General features: G+C 36.0%; 1 long non-coding RNA gene across 1 annotated transcript in view; it reads left to right on the top strand.

Moving 5' to 3' along the window:
- LOC142850710 (uncharacterized) overlaps positions 1 to 22,899 on the top strand; it is a 346,625-nt gene that overhangs the window by 193,887 nt on the left and 129,839 nt on the right. The window contains exon 2 of the long non-coding RNA XR_012910709.1: positions 18,708 to 18,861. This is a non-coding gene — a long non-coding RNA (uncharacterized LOC142850710). The remainder of the gene's footprint in view (positions 1 to 18,707; positions 18,862 to 22,899) is intronic.

The following is a 22,899-nucleotide window of genomic DNA, read 5'->3' on the forward strand; positions in this document are numbered from 1 at the left end:
TGAAACACCTTTCCAGCTGTGTGTCTGACATATTTTTAACTCCTCTAATTGAGCTTTTTTTCTTACTTCTGAATTTTTAAGGGTATCTGTATATTTCCTATGGGTGTACTTTATATGCTTTTAGAAAATACATTTCCCAAATCTCTTATGTGATCTATATGTCTACACATTCCCCATCATATGTTATAGGATTATGGACACTTCATTGTATGCTTTAAAGTTGGAATTTTTAAGTTTCTTTGTGTTTCTACTTCAGTAACATGTTGGCTATTCCAGATGCTTTTCCTTACCACATAAACAGTGTAATAAACTGTTTTATTAGATTTGCTAAGTATGTATAAATAACATGCTGATATTTGTATTAAGATTTTATAGCATCTATAGATCAAATTGAGAAAACCTGTCTTCAGGTCTAATTTTATTTTGAAGTGTTTGCATTTAGCTCATACTATTTTAACTGATAGCAAAATGTTAAAAAATCTAATTATCAGTTTCAAAAGCCTTAATATAAAAATCGGCATCAAAAGCTTAGTATTTATATTTCTTAATTTAAAACAAAGATCTGGAAGAAGTAATTAAAAATGGTGTGCAGAACTGTAAGGATAGTTTCATTATCCAACTGACTCGGTCCCTATTATGTACGATTGAACATAGATGCATAGCAGCTAGAAGAACACAGTCTTTGGCAAAAACGTTAGTCATCTTGATTAACTCTTCTATTTAGGCAAAATGTTCATCTGATTCATTTCCTTGGTAGCAACATTGTGTGATGTTCTGTGAGAAGTGACGTGTGCTCATCCATCATCACCACAGCTATCGATGTTATCAATTATGTGCTTGACACTATTTTCTACTTCAGATTTGTGTGCTACCAGACAACAGATACTTTTTGTCTGAAGCCCAAATTTCAATAACTTGTGAGATTAGATGAAACTAATGTGGTAAATTTATATTAATCGAGTGTCTAAGAGAAGCTACTGAAATATATGGATATTAAGTTAAAATATGGATATCTTTATTTTTTCTTTTAAATATCCATATATATGTATATATATATGTATACACACACACACACACACACACACACACACACACACACACACACACATATATATATATATATATATATATATATATATATATATATATATACTCTAGAAATTGTTCACGGTATAACTGAAACTCCTTCCTATGATGTTCTATTTCTAATGTTATTTGGATAGTTTATTCAGAAGGCATTCATTTTAAAATAATGAGTATCAGAAGTTTTCTGTGTTAAATGTATTTATATCTGTAAAATCTTAATGCTTTTCTATAGCTAGATGGGAGGTAGAGACAGGAGAATTTGATGGCAACTTGAGGCCTAGCTATGCTGGTATACACAGAGGCAAATAAGGAGACTACTCAAACTAGTTAGACGTTGAAGACTGATGCCTGAATTTATCCTCTGATCTCCATATGTAAGTCCTGCCTGGAATTTGGAAAGCACAGTAGATTTTAATCTTGCAGTGGGCACGGTGGCTACAAAGTTTGGGGAATAAATGACTTTCTTGTTCCCTACCTGCTATGTCACATCTTTATAATCAGTTGAAACCATTCTGCAAAAGGCAACCTACTCACCAAAAGTCATATGCCATCATCTTTCTGTTCTACAACTTTGAGCAAAAAATACTTTCTGAGTTTTCAACACCTTCAAGGTATAATCTTTAAAAAATTTTTTGTAAGTAAGGAATGCTTTCTGTGGGAAGCACAACCTTGATATCACCACAGTGGCTACAATGGAAACTGAGGTTAAACATCAGATTTTCTTCCTTGTGGATACCCCAGAGTAAAAAGGCATAATTTAAGGCCACTGCTGGAGATAGGAGCTGTTTTTCCATTATAAATTGTCCTGGGCTTGAGAACATAATTGCATTAAATAAGCCAACATGTTTAAGAAGGTATTGTATGTTGTTTGTATGCACATCACCTTTAGGTCCCAGGGCGTCCACAAGACATATATCTGATTATGTTTTTATTAATGCATAAGCACTAAAGCTATGACAATGTATACATCATAATTTTGACTGATACTTTAACAATAAATATAGCTTAACAGAATTGTCAAAAATGCATGTCCTGAAAAATAAAAAGTATTTGATAAAATCATGTAAGAATCAGAAATCATAAGTGAATTGTTAATTTTTTGCTCTAAGAAAGGTTAAAAGAACTATTCTGACTCAAAGACTGAAGAAAACAATAGTTACAGCGTTTAGAACAATTAACTGGGACACTTATTTCTACCATACAGGAACCCCTGTGTTAGTCCACTGTCATTGTCAAAACCTACATGTTTCTGAACTTTAAAATTCTCATTTTAAATGAAACTAATCTGTCTTTCCTTTTCGATCTTATGCCACAAATGTAAACTGGGAGATTTGTTTTGCTGTTGAGTCTTTCTAGCTTTATGAAGAAGTTAAGATTAATTAATTAATAAATTAATCAATAAAGGTGCTGTAAGTTCCATAGATGTTAAATAACATGGCTAGAAAATCTTGGTTTCCTGCTCAAAACAACGGGCCCCCCATTAAGATTACATTTCTTTCAGTGTCAGGAATGATGCATAATCGTCAAACACGACGTCCTGGAGCTCTACTTCTCAATTCTGGTCTCGTTTCTTTTGTTTGGTGGATTTTAAGCCTGTTTTTTTTTGGGGGGGTGTATTATTTGTGTATAAAATTGCAGCAGAAAAAAATCAAACATTTTAAGAAAACATATTTGAGGATAACAGTAATAAAGCTCTTGCAGGCTAAAATGGATTCTATATTTTATTAAAAATAACTAACAAAGGAATAGAATGTTTAGTGCTTTTGAGATCTTTTAATATCTAAAAATAATCACTAATGGTCAATTCTTTTATGTGTGAATTCACCGTGAATGCTGCAATGCTTTGTGATTGAAAGACTTGAGCCTCAGCCTCACACAACAATTGTCATTACAGACAATGTAGCTACTGGGATTTTTGTTGGTTTGTCTGTTTTACTGAAAAGAGATTTTCCATATACTATATTCCAATCATGCTTTCCCCTCCCCCAACTCTTCTCAGATCCTCCCCCACCTCCCTAACATCATGTGCTTCTGAGGCTGCCCTTTCTCTTTAAAAAAAAATCAAATAGACAAAAAAATAAAGAAATGGTCAAATAGAAACAATAAGCATACACGTACACTCTCAAAACATAAAAACAGAAACCAATTATATAAATAAAATAACAATAAAACAAAAAATATTCAAAGTAAACAATTTGATCAAAATACCTTCGAGTTCATTGATTTTTGGCCAACACCTACTAGGCATGGAGCTTACCCTGATGTGTACTTAAATAATCAGTGAGATTTCAATTAGAAAAAGGCTATTTTTTTAAGTGGCTATCAGTTGGAGATAGCTTCTTAATGAAGGATAGAAACCAAATTTAGTTCTCCCTCTCAGCTGTGACCCCAACTACTTGAACCAGTGTAGGTCCTATGCCTTCTGCATGCCTTTTTTTGTACAAATTAATGCATAAAAGCCTAATGATTGTTTTTCAGCTTACAATATAATATTTGATATCATAGCAATAAGATATTCATACTTTCTTATAATCCATTAGACTAGGATGGTAATTTTGTCTATTTATCTATGCATTTATTTACTTAATTTTTTTACTTATTTATTTATCTTGTGTGGGGGTGGAAGGGAAGAGAGGGTGGGGGAGAGAGGAATAGAGAGAAAGAGAGAGAAAGGGAGGGAGAGTTGGAGGGGTGCTCTGGTTTCTTATATTTTTCTCTTGCTGCATAGTCTAGGCTACCCTTAAATTCAAGACTCTCCTGCTACAGCTTCCCAGTGCTTGAACTATTGACATGCATTGCAATGCCCAGAAATTTTTGTGTAATTAAAATCTGTGTACGATTAAATTTCCGACATTATATGCTATATTGATCATTTGGGAAACATTGTTTCACTGAGTTTTTCTGATTTTTGGAATAACAACCAGTCATATTTATTTATGTCAACAACAATTTTACCTGAATAAAAAAATCTTAAGTTACCCTGAAACTGTCTTTAATTGGCAGGAAATGTTGTCGGATGTTTTCCCTGACAATTAGTCCAATCTCTTCATAAAATAAATGCCAAATGCCCACAGCCGAATTTCCAGTTTTCCAGCCATCCTTAACATACTAGCACAGTCTGTCAAAGACTGTTTCAATGAGCCAGGTTTTCAGATTGTGAACGTGTGCCATCCCCATCCAGAAAGCAGTTGCAGTTTCTCCTCCGGTGTCATGCTTTATGCAGAGTCTGTGTCTTCATGTGGGTTAATCAAAGTGACCTGCTGTTTTTCCTGTCTCAGTAAGTACATGAGTACATGCTAAAGGGAAATCTTTGAAGTCTTTGGACTATTCATTTTTAATTTGTTTTGATGGTGGTCCTATTGAGGTAGAAAGGAAAAAGAAAGAGAGAATGAGAGAGAGAGAGAGAGAGAGAAATAAAGAAAGAAAGAAAGAATAAAGAAGGAAAGAATAAAAGGAACAAACAAACAAATAAACAAAAATTATCCACAGAAAACACTTCCTAAACTTCTGCTCAAAATGTAGGTAATGAATTACTGAGACTACTCTAGACCTTGTCTGAGGGCAAGGATCTTGTTCTGTTTACTTGAGGTCAAAGTGCTCAAAACAGGGAGCCCACAATGTCAGCACAAAATACTCAATGAAGAAGTCAGGCTAGATGTCTGAAATCCAGTTCTCCTCTCTTCCATCCACCCCCTAAAGCAGGCTATGTGAGCATAACTCTGTCATTTCCATCTTTATTCTCTTCGGAAAGACTATAAGAAAGAAGAAATTTATTTTTTTAAAAAAAAATACCAAGCTAGTCATTTCCTTTAAGAAACACCACATTCTTCTTATCATTAGCAAAAAGGCAGGCAGACAGAGACTGGCCTTTTGTTCATGAATTGGTAAAAATTAGTTCTTATAATGAGGAGAAACAAGAAATGGTCTCTGCTCTTGATGGAAGAGAAAACTGGTTCTATGTAGCACACAATGTAGGTGGAAACTGTTGTGTAGTGTGATGGATAGAGATGCTCTTTGCTCCTGTGTGGAGGGAACAATTATTTGACCTGGCACTGAACTTAGCACCTCACCCACCGCCTCCATCTTCACGGCGGGCATTAGAGTGCGTGTGGTGGTTCTGTGATCTTCCCAGGCCCGGGAAATGGAAATTTGTATGTACGCTGCATCGGTTGTGATTGAGCCGCACTGATGACTAACCATTTCAGGCTGAACTGAGAGCACTACAGCCTCTTTAAGTTCCTGAATCTTATCCCAATTATATTTCATTTAATAACACTCAGTGAAATATCTGGTGGCAGGGGAAATGAAACTACATGCTTTTATGGGATCATTCATCAAGAACTAATTGAAGCTTTCATACAGTTTAGTGCTGATAAAACAGTGTAACAATAAACAATAACAAAATTCACTGGAGAAGGATTTGTTTTGCCGTGAGGAAAATGGTTCTGTTTCATCCTGGGATTCCTGGTTAAAAGAGTCTCCCATTTACAAAGGGATAAGTGCAGGCTCCTCTGCATAAAGCCAGGGTGGGCGCTGTGTCAAATGCATTAGTGTTGCTCCGCTGGAGCCATTCTGGTTCTAAGTATCTGCTATTGTGTGGGACTCTGGCAGGAGGCTGCAGGACCAATAGGATTTTTAAAAGTTTCTTTTTGCTGCTTATTATTCTTGTGCTGGAAGCAGCTAGCTCCTCCATAGTTACTTCTGGAAATTTAGAACCATCTGAAAGTATACTTCCAAAAAAAAATTCAGATTTTTTTGTTTTTTAAAAAAAGTACTTTTAAAGCGCCTCTTTGAAAGAATGTTTCCGTGCAAGAATTTCACTGGCTTTTGTCATTGGCATCCCAGTTTCCCACTGCAGAGTCTGGACCCTGAACTAAAAACATTAAAGCAGAGAATACATTGGTTACAGATTCTTAGGAGGAAATGCCAGTAAATAAGATATATAGGAAAGGTGCTTCTATGTCTGGGAAAATTGACCATTCCTTCAAAGAGCAATGAGGATTCATATCAGATACAGGCTGGCAAGCACTTTGTTACAGCTGAAGTATTTACGTGACAACTACACTGTGCTTTTTGTAACAACCACAGATTTCATTAGGAAAGCATACTATCAGACTCGATTTACCTTGAAAGAATAGGACTATGGGACTGTCCTTTATTGTTTTTTTTTAAATACTGTGATAACCTTGAATATAGGCTGTATATACAAAATCATCTTATAATAAATCCCATAAAATAGGATAGAAATGTTATTGATTAGTAATTTTATATCCTACCTGAAAATCAAGACACTCTGATAATATACATACAGTCAGATATATTTTCATATTGCTAATTTTTTGTGTAAATTTACTTTGCATTATAAATGGGACATTTTGGATTCTTAACAGTGTTTTTTTTACAAATCTTAATACATCTTAAATAAACCACTGGCAGGCTTACATTATTCTCTAGGATAGGAATGACTTAGAGAAACCTAAGTCAAATTAATGCTTTATTTGTTTAGTTGCCAGTCAATTCGGTTAATTTGAAGCACATTTAATGAATGAAGAATATCTTTGTATGGTGACATCAAAAGGTTCTGATATAATACATATGTTTGAGTGGAAAATGATGAAAAAGGTTTTATATATGGTTTTCCTGAGATAGACTGTATTTGAATTTCTATTTAGATTTATTGAGCAGTAGAATTTTATAGCAAAGTTTCTGAAAATGTGAACAATAATTGGTTAGCTTAGATTAATTTAGAACAGACCTGTAAAGCTTTTACTACAGTTCTCAAACACATGCGCAGCTTCTATTCCAGAGGTACTGTCTGTGTGCTGGATAATTTTACATCAGCTTGACATAAGCTAAAGTCATCTGAGAGGTGGGAACCTCAATGAAAAAAAAATGCCTCTATGCAACGAGGCTGCAGGTAAGCCCGTAGAACATGTTTTAATCTTGTGATTGGTAGAGGAGGACCCACCATCGTGTGTGGTGCCATCCCTGGACTGGTGGTCCCGGGTTCTATAAGAATATAAGGCAGCAAGCCATGAAACAGCACCCTTCCATGTACTCTACCTCCCCATTTCTGCTCTGTTTGAGTTCCTGTTGCCTTTGAGGCTGAACAATGATATGGAGATGTAAGTTAAAGAAATTCTTTCCTGCTCAACTTGTGTTTTGTTCATGGCATTTCTTTGCAGGGATAGAAACCCTAAACTTAGACACTCTGACTAAGAATGTATACGCAGGTCATGGTGTTTCATTGCAGGGATAGAAACCCTAACTAAGACACTCTAACTGAGAATCTGCATACAATCCATTCTAATTATTTTTGCAAGGTTCGTTCATTTATTATTTTCTGACCTTGATCATGTGCCACTCAGTGAAAACATGGCCACCTAATCTCCTGCTGTAAGTACCCTGCATCACTTCTCATACCTTCACTTACTGTTCAGCGCAGCGAACCCCCAGAACCTGAATTTCTAGTAAACAACTTGTTTTTTTTCCTGGTCTGAGTGCCTACAGCTACTCTGAAAGACCCTCAGGAGTTCCTGATGGCAGGGAGTGGTTTCTGGTGCATTTGGCTGGGGCGTGGCTATGCCTGTATAAGCTGCCCCTAAACACAATAAAAGAGGTATTCTTGGGGCATTCTGGCTTCAAGGATGACCCATGTCTCTGTCTCTGTGCGATTGTGAGTTTCGATCTCGAGCCTTTTGCCCACTTCACGAACGGTATGGAGGCTCATAGAGCGCAGACGGGGCATGGTGCGCCGCAAATCACTACAAACAGTTTTTTCAATAAATGTTTCCCATCATTTGACCCTTGGGTTTTGCCTGTTTGATTGTTTTCAGACTAACTCTGTTCACTAACGTTTAGGCTTGCTAAAGGCGAGTATAGAATCTTTTCACTCGTAGGTCCCACTTTAAAGACCAGAGTCTGAAAGCTATAGACTTACAGACTTTTAGGGACAGAGGATACTGAGCTAGAGTGGGATTCTGTCACAAAAACTAACTGGGCAAGTCATTTCGTTTCTTAATTCTTACCTTACATATGACTTACATATGAAAAGTCATGCATGTTCGGTTACATTCTGTAGCAGTATGAACAAAGATCTTCTAAAGAAACGCCATTCCGATGGAAAATAAAGTTGCCTTCAAACTACTCAAAAATGATAATAAATGTTGTTTTGTCTGGGCTAGCTGATTAATAGTTAAGTGGGATAAGGTACTGGTCTTAGCTTCTGCTGTATTGACATAAGATAGCCCACAGTGATCTTTTTTGTGACCCAAAGCAAGCCAGCAGAAACGATAGTGAGATAATTCATTATACACGTCAGCTTGGATAGGCTATGGTAAGCATGTGTTTGGTAAAAAACTTGTCACAATTCTGTTAAAGCAATGGTTTGTAAAAGTAGCTAACATTTATAATAATACAACTTTAGGTAAGTGAAAGTAACATTGGTAATGGGGATGGTGGACTTGTCAGTTGGTTCATAGCCATAAAAACAGAAAACTGAACTACCCTGGAAAAGTAATATTTGCCGGAAGGCTGTAAAGCAAAAATCATATATGAATTTCTGTCCTTCCACTTCTCCTATTGATGACATAACATCTCCCACACTGACTTGAGCTAATCCCTTAACACAAATACCTCTCTTTGTCTAAACATATTCTATGGGCCTTGATTGTTAAGGGTAATATCCTGATTTGAAGGTATTTTAGAGATTAGTAAAACATAATGTGTTAATTTATTACAGTACTTGTAGGCAATGGGCACTGATGGAATGATCATTCTTTCCATAAAAAGGAAGCCCTTCTGAGGTGTGTTTGCCAGAGAAATTCGACCCTCTGCTAGCTTATGATAGCATCCACTACACACCTCATGTTTGTTAACTGATTTGGCAAGCCAAAAATTTGAAACTTCAATTAACAAGAAAATGTGATCAAAAATGACAAAGCAAGAAATATTTTTATGTAGCTACAGAATTCCAGTACTTAGGAAGGTCATAGTTTTTTTTTTTCTTCCAAGAGCCTGAAATAAAAATTCCATGCTTTTTTTTAAGCTGATGACTGTTATTTTCCTTAAAATGTGAAAATAGCCCTTTTCCCAGAGGTTTTAGTAAAATAAACTGTGTAAGGATGCCAGGACTCTGCATCTCCCTTCTTCCCCCTGGTGTACTTGCAACAGTGCACTATCAAGCTTTCTGATTTTGTACACTTTGACTAGAATTTAAATGCAAACTTATGTTACTTTCCTTTCCATCATTTGAGACACCAACTCATTTCATTTCCCCCTTAGCTGACTGAAATGTCTTCAGAACTGGATAAAGTACATACTACTATTCAAGTAGTCTCAAATTGATTAAGGCCTTGTTTAGAAATAGTAACTTCCTTACTGAATAGGATGATTCAGAGTTAAAGCCACTCATCTCTCCTTTATACAGGCATTTTAGATATGGGCTGGAAGGCATCCCCAGACCAAGGATTCTCAGAAAACTCTTGAAAGCACTTCGTTATCTTGACCCAGAAGGGACGAAGGGAGACGGTGATGCAGAGAGGTCTTTTGTCATTGCAAGGGACACATGGGCAGACTGGGACCTTAAAGAATAAGGAGAAGTCGGAATTATCAGTATTATATATTTTAGTAAATGTCCATGGGATGTACATTTCATTATCCGTAACTTTTACAAATAGGAATATCACTTAATTTGAAATAACGTGACAGTGTATGAATCTTATATAAACGTATCTTCTGCAAGCATTACAAGGGTAACAGTGAGGGAAAGCTTGCTTTTATACAGGAAGAAGCAAATCTGTTTACCACAATATTGTTTCTTGAGATCTTTATACGAAATATTAAACAACACTTTGAAAATCAATTTTAGACTGTGATATGAAGAAATGTATGTAATCTAGTTTATTCACAAGATAAATGTAGGATTTGTCCGATATTAGTAAGAAGTAATGGTAATAATTTTTAAAGGAGACAACTTGTAGTCAAGCATGCTGAAATGGGTTGCCAGGTCACTTCCCTGCAGAACATGCCTGGGGCGGGGTCAAGAAGGAAGGAGAAGCTGTGGTGTGGTCGGCAGGTATAGGCAGAAGCACAAAGTCAGGCTGTAAATATTTGCTAGACCAGCTACACTTAAATGCAGTGAGACCCATAAATATGTAATGTATAATTTAAAATATAGGTTAATAGATAGCCATCTATAATAGTCAAAATTGTAGTCATGTTAAATTTTCTAGATATATTTCAGTTAGATAGGTATTCTTCAAATCTTTCAGACACCTTCAGAATATGGCATTTAAAATGTTTAAGAACTTAGGACTTTTCATGACAGTGAGACTCATCTGCTCCTGGCAGCACCAATCTACTTCAAGAAGAAGATGGGCATCGAAGAAGCTCCTTATGGAGTTTGCTAGCCATTTGGGCAAGAAACTGCTCCTGCCTGGACTGCTTAACTGGACATGAAGGACCCACAGAGAAAGGACTGATGAACTTGCCTAAAGGCATTCCTGCTTCATGAAAGAGTCTGTGAGACATTCTTCAGGATACAGAATAAAATTACTGACAGACTGCCAATATAGGTGGAACTGCCGTTGAAATTTCCTGCTTTGTAAAAAAGTTTGTTGGATCCTATGGGCCTGTAGGCTGAAGTTGGGTGCCCCAACAGTACAGAAGAACTTTGGGTGACTGTCCAGGCAGCGAGATGTCTCTGTCAATTCTAGAGTTTTGGACATTGCTTACAATGTACTTCCTGTTTACTTAGGTAATATTATATCCTTCTGGAGTCTTTGATGGAGTTGAAGAATTTATAGTTATAGTTACATATTTCCTTAGTTATGATAAAAGATTAAGTAGATAAAATATTGTAACTGCAATTCTTGCTTAATACCTGTTTTGTTATATATAATTTTACTATGTAAAGTTAAAACCTTCCTTTTTGTTTAAACAGAAATGGGGAAATAATATGGGAGGTCCTTCAAAAAAAAAAAAGCAGTGAGACCTAGGATGAGCCCGTAGACAAACTCATTAAAGCGAGGTCATGGCTGTGGAGGAAGGCGGAAGTTGAAACAGCAGTCAGGTTGAACTGGACGACGTTAGAAAGACAGGCTTCTGGAGGCTGATGGTAGACCAAGGCCAAAGGCTAACCCTTTTTTTGTTTTTTTTTTCTTTTAAAATTGATAATAGCTTTATATATTTTGGACTGTAAGTATTAGAAACATTTAAAAATATTGAGGCAATATTTAAAATGACTACAACTAAAATACAAAAATATATTCTTAAATTCCATATATTTGATAAACACACTTTCAAATAGGTTTTTTCTCAGACTTGTACTCACCATGAATCCTTTAATTTTATACTTTGATCATACAGACCTATAGCTTTTTAAACATAATCACATATTATTTCAAGATTATAGTTACTGTAATGAATACCCTTTGGAACTATAGCTTTTTTCACTTGTTATTTCAAATATGAATAAATTTTATTTTTCAAATAAAAATAATATAATACTAGATATATTATTCAGAGAGCTCGAAAAACAATAAAATAAATGATTCACTTATCCTTCTCCCATTGTAGCAGATCCTCACTTTGGATTTCTACACTAAAATTTTTGTCCTAATTTCTATCACTTCAAATTTCCAATTTGTAAGTTATTTAATTTCAATTGTAGTGTAATATTTAAAAGCCATCCTTCAATCTTGCAGATGCTTTTAATGTTTGAGGTGCTAATATATATCAATGTGCAGCTAAAATGACTCTCAGCAGCTGTTGAGGTAGCAGGAATAGTTTCTGAATGTGAAATGGAGGTTAGCTTGCCCACAGTTAACGTGGTCGTGGCTGTCACCTCACAGCCACACTGATGCTACAGTCCTTGAGAGGGGAACATGGGTGGGTGGTCAATAGCAGAAAAACAGATGCTTCTTGTCACATTACAGATACACAGTTTCATTTTTCAAATGCTCTGAAGTAGATACATTAAGGCTCTTTTAATAGATAGGATTATAGGTCCAGGAGCATTAAAACTCTGGCTATGAGCACATCACATCGCACAACTATAATCAGAATCTGTAACTAAGCCCTCAGTGTATACCTTCCTGAGAACATTCAGTGTGTACCATACTGAGAGTGTTTAGTGTGTACCATGCTGAGAGTGCCCAGTGTAACGTCAGTGTTCTCACCATGTGACCACCTGTTTCCTGTTGCCTTGACTTCCCCACAATGATGGACTGTGAACTGGGAGTCAAAATAAGCCCTTTCTCACTGAAGTTGTCCTTTTCATAGTACTGGTTCACAGACATGAGACAAGGAGATAAAACAAAGGCTTAGCAAATATTTCAGCAATGAGAAGTTACCAGTGATGCTATGGTGCTTGAAGGGAGTATAACACTATGACATCACTGCTCATGCATATTTGTCTAGGTTTCGTCACATGCAGGGGAAGAGAGAGTTAACAGGTATGGTTCAAAATAATTGTCTTTGGAGAAAGAATGAGGAGACTCTCCATGACCAATAACATTTATAGAAATTGAAACATTTATCTTGTGAAGACTCATAATTCAAGAACTCTTCTTTTGTTGCATCCAAAAGGAAATACAGAAACATCTTTGTAGGCATTTATGAAATCACTATTTGCATTATCCAGCCCTACATTTTCTTAGTCTATATCTTGTCTGCCTGTGTTTTCTATATTGTAGCACCAGTATCAGCCATATCACTGCTAGAGTGTCTATGTGAGCAATAAAGAATTCTGAAGAGTTGAAGAGTATAAGTTGGACTCCTCTGAGGCATCTGGATTATTAGGAACATCACGAGCTGGTTGTAGACCAGGTAAGGTGTAGAGCAACAACACAGGATGAAATAAAATTACACAGAGTCTCTACTATAAGTAAGGAGGGTTGCTGGCTCCTGTTCTGTCTCATTTTTCCTGAAGTACAAAGCTGTTTTTAACTTCATATTCAGTTAAACATGTCCTGTACTATAAAATTCTACTTTAGTTGAGTTTCTGTCACATGCAACTTCAGCAACTGTAACTGTCAGGTCAGAAGTTAAGTTTAAAATTTATGGAGCTAAGGAGTAAATAATGGAGGTTTGTATTGACATTTTAGCCAAGATGATGCGTATGGGAATAAGGCTGATGTGGAGGATTTCTCACTTCAGAAGGAGCCGTAGTTGTCACTGAATACACCGGACTATTAAAAGAGACTCCCAATTTCACAAGAAAAAACACAATTAGAAAAAGCATATATAATTAATAAAGAAGATAATTGTACCTATATTAGTTTCAGAAATACCAGATTGTCAAGAAGGCAATTTTATTAAGTCCTTTAAGATGTGGGTTCTTGACAACATGAATTAATGTTTAGGCTTCACGTGGAAAGATTTGTTTTCCTATTTTAAATATTTCAGGTGCATCTTATGGAAGTAATAAGTTGCGATAGAACAGAAATTGGTCTTTTATTTCCTTTGCTTGTTCTTTCATGTGAGCAGTCTGAAAATAGTTCCGAAACTAAGCTTTTAATTCAGTCATGTTATTTTGATTACCTTTCTGTTGTTCTATACCCTGCCAATACACTATTCTAGAAATGATATTGAAAAGCCCTGTCAGGGGTTATAGTCAATCGCGGCAAGGAAGACATGATGTTTCTATTCACATTGTATCAAGTCACAAGGCAGAGAGAGTTGTTAATACTCAACTCACTTTCTTCCCTAGGACCATAATCCATGGGGTGGTACTGCCCACATTTAAGGTTGGTTGTGCTACCTTAGTTAACCTAATATAGAAGCTGTCTCATTGACAATCCAAACTATTTGCTTCCAGGGCAATTATTGGTCCTGACAAGTTAATAGTCTGTATTGACCACCACATGACCCTACTTTCTGCAGTTTTTCAGTATTCTTTCTTCTGTTGTATTTTCATTCTTTATATCAGGAATAGATCACAGAGAGCAACTGATGTATAGATATATGTTCATGTATTGACACTGGGTACATATAGATATGCACATTCTCGTACATATATACACTTACAAATCCAGCTATCTATTTCTAAAGACATCTTTCCTTATATTATAATGCTGTATTGGTGATGTACCATAAGTTTTCACATGTAATTAGTCGATCTAATGCCTTTCAAATGTAATTTATTAGGTCTTGCCAATATGATGATAAAGTTGTGTATTTTAGTTTGCTTTCATTTATTTTGTGTTATGTATCAGACCAGGTTTCATATATGACTTTACCTTTTTTGTCTTCCTACCATAGTTCCTGTCTTTCATGTCTTTGATTTCTTTCATTAAAGTATTATTTTTATTAACTCCTAAATATTTTCTATATCTTAATATACTATATTCTATGTAGTTAAAACCAATTTGTGCCACATTAGTCATTTATTATTTAATTTGCAGATTTTCTCTATGTTATTTTAAAAGAGTTATTTATTTTATGTATATTAATGTATAAGACCTATACAAGATTAAGCAACCAAATACTCCAAACAAGAAAAGGGGATGGCCTTGAGAAGTCCATAGCTGAGGTGATTATTGATGACTGCTGGGAAGAGAGTCAGATTTCTTTCAGCAATGCTTCCTTTACATACCACCCCTGTTTTATTGGTTCTAAAGCCATGTGAATACTGGCAGTATAAAGTGAACTAAATGCTTTTGAAAATAAACACAGGAATTGGGAGGGGAAGTATTGGGAAAATGGTGAGAGAGTTAAGGGAAGGGACTGGGAGGTATATTTGATTAAAATATGTAACACACTATACACATGTATAAAATTATCAAAAATATGAAATCTACATTTTTCATTTTTCTGAGCTTTTCCAGTGTTTAGCATCTAAAAATTGATATTATTTGGCAGCATATTCTCTCACGTACGGCAATGTACTTTTATTTGCGTTTGAGTTGAAGGCTTCTTTTATAAATAGCTTGTAAGATTTTATTTGTTTTCTTATTCTTATGAACTGCTATTGTCTAGAAAAGAGCTCAAGTTCACTTTTTTTCTGTAATCTTTACCTAGTACTTTTATTCATTAAAATTAAGCTAGTATTATGCATTTTTGATTTCTTTTTCAATGTTATACTGACAGTTACAGCTGTGTATGTGTGTGTGTTTCCAGAAACTAAAGAGTAGATAGTGAATCTATATACTAGGCAGATTCTCTTCAATGAGGATTTGTTCTTGGTCAAAACCCATTTTCATCTCCCTGATCTCAGGAAAGGGTCTTACAAAGGTGTTTGACTACTGATAAAACTTTTCTGCTGATCAAAGCTGCCTTCAGAGCTAACAATTCAGGCTGTGTGTTGTGTTGTATTCCTGTGATCCTAGTGATGGAGGAAGGTCATTGGTTGAATAAAAAGAAACTGCTTGGCTCTCATTGGTTAGAAGATAGGTGGGAGGAGTAGAAAGAACAGAACGCTGGGAGGAAGAGGAAGTGAGCTCAGACTCGACAGCTCTCCTCTCGGGAGCAGACGCCTTCAGAGAGACGCCATGCCCCGCTCCCGGGCAGACACATGCGATAAAGCTCCGACCTAGAATCTTCCCGGTAAGACCGGTGCTCACAGATTATTAGAGATGGGTTGATCGGGATATCAGAATTAGCCAGTAAGGGCTAGAGCAGAATGGCCAAGCAGTGATTAAATGAATACAGTTTGTGTGTTGTTATTTCGGGGCAAAAGCTAGCCGAGCAGGCGGCTGGGGTGTTGGGGACGCAGTCCCACCGCCGCTCCTTATTACTACATCCTAGCACCAGGTGTGAGAAGGTTCAAGGCCAGGCTTTATTACATAGCAATTCAAGGGCAGTCTGGGCTACATGAGAACTTGTCTGTCAGAGTAAACAACCTAAATATGACACAACATTAAACAAAAATTAAGGCGAGATGGATCCCAGAATAGTAAGTGTACAAATACATCAACCATAAGACAAAGTAGAAGGGGGATTTTATTGCTTATTTTAATCAATTTCATTGAGTAAACGGTTTAATCTCTTCCTGTATTGGCAGCTACTAAGTGAATCAGCGGAGCTCAGAATCTAGACTCAAGAAAGTGTTCTTTTCTTTTCTTTCTTTAATAGCACATTGCAGGTGTGCTTTGCCTTATTAGCCCTAATATTCTGCTGCTAGTGCTCATATTAAATAAACACAAGAGTAGTTATTTGCATTACAAAATAGTGTGTGATTTTTAAACAACTTTCTTTTTGTATAATAAGCCTTCTTCCAAGTTCACAAATTGGGCATCAATTTGTAAAATGTTAATTGTTCAACCTTTAAGGATCATAACAATTATGTGTTTTTATGAATTTACTTTGCCTTTGAAAAACTAATGTTTCACTGCTTGCCATTTTTTCCTAAAGAAAAACAGCAATTAGGGAGAAAAGATCACTTGACGGTAGCTCAAGAGCTGATCATGTTTATAGGGAATAAAGGCTTTAACACAATCTACTGCTTTCACAGAGGTGAACGGAACTGTGTCTGTGCTGAACTAATATGATCAGATATTCTAGTTTTTCTGTCTCTTCACATATTAGCCAAATCTTCTCGTGTAGGCAGCTAAGAATAAAGATGACAGGTAGGCTAGAATATAACGAATTACCGTAATCCTAGCAAGAAACAAGGAAGCACAGCTAAGAATGCTTCTGTTCCTTGGAGAGTCAGGGAGCTATGTTCTAGGAAGTCTGCTAGGATGATAGTAAGATGACTTAGCATCCTGATTAATATGGACATCAAAATCAAAGCTCAGAATTCAAAGTCAGTTCAGTGTTTTGAGCCTTGGGGCATTATAAAGGATATACTTGATGTTAGGTGGAAGAAATAGAAAAATGTAAAGATTGGTGTTAAGGTGATCCTACGAGTAATTTAGTCTCATCCACATTTTGTTAAAAAAAAGTTGGATGTGATCCAAGCCTGGACATACAGAGACTGTTGTGTGTTGTACAGAGAGACAGGATGAGGTTTCCTGACAGTTGGAATAGAACTAAGTGTCAACTATGTAAATGTCAATGCATAAATACATTGGTCCTAAAGGCAAGGTTCATAATACAAGGGAAAAACAAATAAGAAATCATAAATATACATTTCACATATCGATAAGTACACACATGTTGAAAATCACCATTTGTATTGGAAATTAACTTTATGTTCATCAGGTTGCAAGAGTGTTTCCTATCAATACAAATACAGACTGTCACTCAGAGGATGTAGTCCTGCCGTCCAAAACTTAAATTTCATAACAGAATATTGCATGAGTAGCTAATGAGTTATTACAAATTTTATTACTTTTTATGCTTATAAATCCCATAAAATTTTACCTGTTTTAATTTTTAGATTCTGTAACAATAATTAGAAAAATAATAATTATAGATCAGTGAAGGCTACCATATTTAGAGCTCTAATTCCTTAGGGACCACATTCTATCAAAAGTTGTTTAAACAAAAAATTCCCATTTAAAATTATGCATTTGAGATATTCAATAATGAAATTTTATTTTTGTATCAACAGAATTTAGGAGCTAAATGAAACAGAATCTTTTAGTTCTAAAGTTGTGGGACAAATTGTATTCACAAAAAGTCACTCTCTAAGGATAAGGGTTTCAACAGCACAGTAGCACACCTAAGAGGCCAGATTTGACAGGCTTTCTACAGGTTGCTTATTAACTAGTTGGCTTGATCTGGTAGACAAAATAATAGGAAGGTGATATGAATCATTTTCAAATTAACAGAAGAGACTCTTTCTCTCTGCGTCTCTCTCTCTCTCTCTCTCTCTCTCTCTCTCTCTCTCTCTCTCTCTCTTTCTCTCTCTCTCTCTCTCTCTCTACTCATCTCAGGTTTCCTTCCAGCTCTCAGATACCATGAATCTTTCTCACATGCCCCAAATAAAGGAGTGTTCTCCGATGGGTAATGGAGTACCTTGTACAAGAGCAATGTAGACAATATTCAAAATACAAGGTGCCTCCTGTTATCTCCTAATGCAAGGTGATCTTGAGCTATCTCAAACAACGTGTCCATGGTCAAGCTGTCCTAACCCCAGTGCTATCCATGCATGACTCTCCTCAGCCATATGTTAAACTTTTTAACAATGACTCTGATTAACCGAACATTCTTCCTTTTCTCAAATAAAGTTTTTGTTTTATTGAAATCCTCAAGGACCTCTTAAGTAGCATAATGCTGTAAATTATTTTAAGAATCTGCCATACCACTACTTGTGTAATCTTAGATACTTCCTGCAAGTTATATATTTATATTCGTAACATCCTGTTCAATGTGAGTCATGATCATGTGTTTCATATATATTAAAAGGTGTGAGTTCTACTGACTTCATTTATATTTTAAGTTAGAAGTTCCATTCTGCTTATGCACTTTATAAAAAGTTGGTATAATATTACTTCAACCTAAATAAGTTGTCAGAGGTTGCTTAATAAATAATGTTTTAGTGAACTGTGAGTTCAAATCGATTAGATATATTTATATATGAGATACAATCACAGAAAAACTCACCAAGACTGCTCTGTTCACTATAGTTAAACTTCCAATACATTGAGGGTAGGCTGCTTTAATGCCTCAATAAATAATTTTGTGTGGCAAACTACACATTGTAACATCAAGTATTTTCTTGATTGTTTTAGATTGCAGCAAAACCACTTCCGATGACATGTACTAAAAACAGGAGCACAGATTCAAAGGAAATGGAGCATCTATTGTGTGATGTGATCTTAAACCCTTTGGAGCAAATGTCTTACTTCCAAGACTTTATCGAAAGCTGTAGCCACAGTGTTTCAGGTCTGTACCACATCTTTTAGCCTCACAGTTTTCAACTGTTAAGATTATCATCTGATTGTAATGATTATGCAAATTTACATGCCCTTTAAGAAATACTACACACTTGTTGTTTGGTTCAAAAATTAACATTTATGTTAGTGCTGAAATGCTAAAAAAAAAAAAAAGTAACATCGTATTTAAATTCCATATAAATAATAAGCTTAAACATGACTCTTGTTGATTTTGTCTAGGTTTAAGCTTCTGGACACAATTATAAGAATATTATTTGATACATTTTATCAATACATTTTAAAAATCGCTCAGACAGACCATCCAGTAATAATGGTTATTTCCATAATTATAAGCTATTTTATATAATATCTAAAAGTATTTAGGAGTTTTTTAAAGCCATGCACATTTATGTAGTATTATATAGCTGTAATGAAAAAAAAATTCTCCTAAGTTTAAGGTAAATTCCATAGATTGTCTGAAGTAGAGTTGCACACCGCACTGGAATTAGTTAAATAGCAAAGGGTTTCTTTGTATTATTGTTCCTTGTCTTATTTTTCTATTCTGAAGAGATTTTTATTTAAAAATTAAATCACAAATTTTTTATAATTTTTTTAAGAATTTTTTATTTAAGTATTCATTATTTTCACCCCTTCCTCTCCTTCATTCAACTTTTCTGGTCTCCTCACTCCTTATCAAATCCATAAGCTCTTCCTTAGTTATGATTTTACATCACACACACACACACACACACACACACACACACACACACACACACCATAATATGTGCTTGTATGTATATAGATATATAGACTCACATGCATGCATACATGTACATATTATATGAATTACCATATATATTCTACCATTCCCATTTAGTGTTACTCACGTGTAATTGTGTATATATTTAGTACTGACCCCTTGGGTTTAGATCGCCTGTCACGTGACTCATCCCTGTAGAACACTGATCTGCTTCTCTCAGCAGCTATTGACTTGACTGTAGCTCTTCATACAGGAGTAGCCGAATTAGTGTTTAACATTTGAAAATGGGAATAGCAAAAGCTCATATATCACATATCCTGCTATATATTTTATGCAGAATACCTCTTTGCCTTCTTGTCAATTAGCATTATTCTCCATTTTGATCCAAAAAGAAATCCCTCTCATAAAGCATTGTCATCATCCCTTGTTTACCATTTCTGGGAAGTTAAGTTCAAGCACATGAAGTTAAAAATGTACCCGAGATATGCCTTTAACCACTGAAAAGGATGAAATGTGCCTCTAGTTATATCAAGTCCAGGAGATTTCTCAGTCTGCACTAATCTTAAACTGCCTGGCTTTTAGGAGATGAATTAGAAGGAGAATTTGAGTTGATTCCAGGAGTCAGATGTAGGAACTGTTATTATGATGTAAAGTCCAATAAAATTAACAAATCTGATAATGCTAGGCTCTTATTCTTGAACAATAAATATAAAATGCTCAGAATAGCTGAGAATATATTTGGCCTTTATTTTGTTTTATTGAAAAAATTTCTGCCTCCTCCCCATCTCCCATTTCCCTTCCCCTCCACCTACTCCTCTCCTCCTTCCCTCACTCTTCTCCCCCTTCCCCCACTCCTCTCCCCCTTCCCCCACTCCTCTCCCCCTTCCCCCACTCCTCTCCCCTTTCCCTTTTAATGTTTTAAGATGTATTTATTTCATTTTATGTATGAGTATTTTGTTTGCTTGTTTAATGTATAGTATGTGTGTGCCTGATGCCCGTGTAAGTCGTAACAGAATATTAGATCCCCAACAACTTGAATCACAAATGCTTGTGAGCTGGCAAGTAGATTCCAGGAAGAAAACCCTGGTCCTCTGCAAGACCCACAAGGGCTATTAACTATAAGTCCGAGCAATTGCTATCTGCTCTTCTTTGTTTCCTGAGATATTGTTTCTCTGTTTATCTTTTTTTTTATTCTTATTTTATTCCTAAAATGTTGGTTTGTATGAGCACCAAGATACAAGTGTCAGAAAAACTTATGAAAACAGGTCATAAAGATATTCACATCCAGACAGAGAAATTTAAAGGAGAACCAATCTCAGCATTACATTGTAAGGTTAGCGAGGAACAACCCAAGTTTTCAAACAACCATTTATCCAGTCACTTTACAGAAACTGCCAAATGACAGGTATCCATCCCTAAGGCTGTTCAAGAGCTGAATGGAGTCTTGTAGAAATGTTAGATTTAAGGAAGTAATAGTTTCATATGGTATGCATTCACTTTATTTTTTTTTTGTTTTTAAGTCTTCTCAGAATCAATCTGTTTTCTTTTTTTAAATTTTTTTTATTAATTTATTTATTTATTAAAGATTTCTGTCTCTTCCCCACCACCGCCTCCCATTTCCCTCCCCCTCCCCCAATTAAATCTCCCCCCAGCCCGAAAAGCAATCAGGGTTCCCTGTCCTGTGGGAAGTCCAAGGAACCCCCACCTCCATCCAGGTCTAGTAAGTTGAGCATCCAAACTGCCTAGGCTCCCACAAAGCCAGTGCATGCAGTAGAATCAGAAACCCATTGGCATTGTTCTTGAGTTCTCAGTAGTCCTCATTGTCCGCTATGTTCAGAGAGTCCGGTTTTATCCCAGGCTTTTCCAGACCCAGGCCAGCTGGCCTTGCTGAGTTCCCAATAGAACATCCCCATTGTCTCAGTGTGTGGGTGCACCCCTCGCGGTCCTGAGTTCCATGCTCGTGCTCTCTCTCCTGCTCCTGATTTGGACCTTGAGATTTCAGTCCTGTGCTCCACTTTGGGTCTCTGTCTCTGTCTCCTTTCATCGCTTGCTGAAGGTTAATATTCAGGAGGATGCCTATATGTTTTTCTTTGGGTTCTCCTTATTTAGCTTCTCTAGGATCACTAATTATAAGCTCAATGTCCTTGGATTATGGCTAGAAACCAAATATGAGTGAGTACATCCCATGTTCCTCTTTTTGGGTCTGGCTTACCTCACTCAGGATAGTGTTTTCTATTTCCATCCATTTGTATGCAAAATTCATGAAGTCCTTGTTTTTTATTGCTGAGTAGTACTCTAATATGTATAAATTCCATACTTTCTTCATCCATTCTTCCATTGAAGGGCATCTAGGTTGTTTCCAGGTTCTGGCTATCACAAACAATGCTTCTATGAACATTGTAGAGCATATACTTTTACTTATCTAAAAAAATGTCCATTTCTTTTGCATTTTCTAGTTTTGTGGCATACAGGCTTTTGTAGTAAGATCTAATGAGTCTCTGAATTTCCTCTGTGTCTGTGGTTATGTCCCCCTTTTCATTTCTGATCTTATTTATTTGCGTGTTCTCTCTCTGTCGTTTAATTAGTTTGGATAGGGGTTTGTCGATCTTGTTGGTTTTCTCCAAGAACCAACTTTTTGTTTCATTGATTCTTTGGACTGTTTTCTGCGTTTCTATTTTGTTGATTTCCGCCCTCAGTTTGATTATTTCCAGTCTTCTACTCCTCCTGGGCGCATCTGCTTCTTTTTTTTCTAAAGCTTTCAGGTGTGCTGTTAAGTCTCCGATGTATGCTTTCTCTGTTTTCTTTAAGTGGGCACTTAGTGCTATGAACTTTCCTCTTAGCACTGCTTTCATAGTGTCCCATAGGTTTGAGTATGTTGTCCCTTTATTTTCATTAAATTCAAGGAAGACTTTAATTTCTTTCTTGATTTCTTCCTTGACCCAGGTGTGGTTCAGTAGTTGACTGTTCAGTTTCCATGAGTTTGTCGGCTTTCTGGAGGTAGGATTGTTGTTGAATTCTAACTTTAATCCGTGGTGATCTGATAAGACACAGGTGGACACTGAAATTTTTTTGTATCTGTGGAGGTTTCCTTTGTTTCCGAGTATGTGGTCAATTTTCGAGAAGGTTCCATGGGCTGCAGAGAAGAAGGTATATTCTTTCCTATTTGGGTGGAATGTTCTATAGATGTCTGTTAAGTCCATTTGCTTCATTACCTCCAGTAGTTTTCTTACTTCTCTATTAGGTTTCTGTCTGATTGACCTGTCCATTGCTGAGAGAGGTGTATTGAAG

The sequence above is a fragment of the Microtus pennsylvanicus genome, chromosome 5 (assembly GCF_037038515.1).
Source record: "Microtus pennsylvanicus isolate mMicPen1 chromosome 5, mMicPen1.hap1, whole genome shotgun sequence".
NCBI classification, from domain to species: Eukaryota; Metazoa; Chordata; class Mammalia; order Rodentia; family Cricetidae; genus Microtus; species Microtus pennsylvanicus.